At 52.5% G+C, this 1,818-nt stretch overlaps 1 protein-coding gene across 3 annotated transcripts in view; it reads left to right on the forward strand.

Annotated features, from left to right (window-relative positions):
* Positions 1–1,818, forward strand: part of PTBP1 (polypyrimidine tract binding protein 1) — a 25,465-nt gene that overhangs the window by 736 nt on the left and 22,911 nt on the right. The gene's annotated exons all lie outside the window — the stretch shown is intronic.

Below are 1,818 nucleotides of genomic sequence, written 5' to 3' on the forward strand. Positions count from 1 at the left end.
CCACAAAGAACGGCCGCGCTCCGGGTTCAGCTCCAGGGCCGGGGGTGTCGGGGAGGGGCCCTCGCGTTCCCTTTGTTCCCGCCATCCCGGGTCTCCTTATACGGGAGTTCTTAAAGCACGAGTTGGCTCACCCCGGCCGTGGAGTTCCAGGCCCCAGAGCCCGCGGAACGACCCACGTGGGCCGGCATGACCGGACCCCGAGCTTTCGGGCAGTGTAGCCGGCTGGCCGGCCATTCGGCCGCCTTGGGAAAGGGAAGGGGCCGCTCCGGGGCTTGTGTGTGCGCCAGGGACGAGAGAAATGGGGAGGGCGGTGGGACGATCTAGGTTTTACATTGTGGGTTATCATAGCCTTAAGCAGATCTGACGCTGCACAGGCTATATGCACTTTACGGTGGAGATTTAGGGCCAACGCACAAAGCTGTATTCTGTGAGCCCGAGACATGAGTCTGGCAGTTTAGGGATCCCCCCCCCGCCCCCGGCCGGATGTTCTGGTCTGGGGGAAATGATAGAACTTGTTAAAAATGAAACTAACTTTAAACAGGGCCTTTTCTTCTTTCGTGCTAGTCTAATTGTTTTCATTTCCCCTTGGGAGGGTTAGGTTCTGATTTTTTTAAAAGTGAGCCAGAAGATTCCAAAGGTAGTTCTTATCTTTAGATCTGGAGCTTTGAAAGCCCTCCTTCCCTAGACTGACCTGGGGGGGTGAGAGTGTAGTTAAAATGCCTGGACGGTCACTATCTCTGTGCCTCTGGTTTTAAATGATACGTTTCAGGCTTAATTAAATTCAGCCTTTTAGAAAAACCTCTGGGGCATGAGGAATGTGATCTGGGTTCCACCTTCCTTTTTGGGTGGACCTCCCATGGAATCCCCAATCCAGTTGGCCTGGGCTGTGGGTGCACATGAGTGGGAATTTAAGGGGTCCTGCAGGGAACTCTTGATGAAAAGTGGGGACTGTCTGGTCCAGTTCTGTTTTTCTTCCCTCAAGGACAGTTGGAGTGTTTTGTCCCCCAGATGTGGCTTGGTGGCCCAGTCCCATCTGCAGCCTCTTTTGAATGGTGTATTATCCAGGCAGCCAGGTTCTCTTTGGAAGGTTTGAAACCCTTTTAAGAAGGGCCATTTCATGTAAAACTGCCTGAGGGGCCCCCCCAGGGAGCAATGTGTTGCCCTGGGTTAGCAGACGGGAAGCTGCATGTTTTTAATTCTTTCCGTTTTTCTTTGACTCTATAAGGTTTTAAAAACCCTGTTGACACTAGCCCAGGGGTGGGCAAACTTTTTGATTCGAGGGCCACAATGGGTTCTTAAACTGGACCGGAGGGCCGGAACAAAAGCATGTATGGAGTGTTTGTGTGAACTAATATAAATTCAAAGTAAACATCATTACATAAAAGGGTATGGTCTTTTTTTTTTTTTTTTTTAGTTTTATTCTTTTTCCGGCCCGCGGGCCGTAGTTTGCCCACGGCTGCACTAGCCCATGATGTTTTTTATACTGTTGAGGTGAAGCCCTACAGTGGAGGCAGTAGCCAGTGAGATGTGCAGCGGATGGCAGGACTAGGGTGTAGCGCTTGGGGTCGTGCTGTTCTGGGTAGCGGGTGTTGGATCTTCTGCCCATTCTGAGACCAGCCTTTCCCTGGCTGGTGAGGGGGACATCTTTGTGTGACATTATGGGAGGCTCTGGTCACAGGCCACTAAGCCAGGTGACCTGGTGTGTGTGTGTGTGGGGGGGGGGTGTTAGGGGCTATCAGGTAGGCAGGCAGGTGAGTAGTTAGGAGCCAGCGGTCCCGGATTGTGAGCGGGATGTTTGACTGCCAGGTGAGGCCCCTT

The sequence above is a fragment of the Myotis davidii genome, unplaced genomic scaffold (genome assembly GCF_000327345.1).
Source record: "Myotis davidii unplaced genomic scaffold, ASM32734v1 scaffold198, whole genome shotgun sequence".
Classification (NCBI taxonomy): Eukaryota; Metazoa; Chordata; class Mammalia; order Chiroptera; family Vespertilionidae; genus Myotis; species Myotis davidii.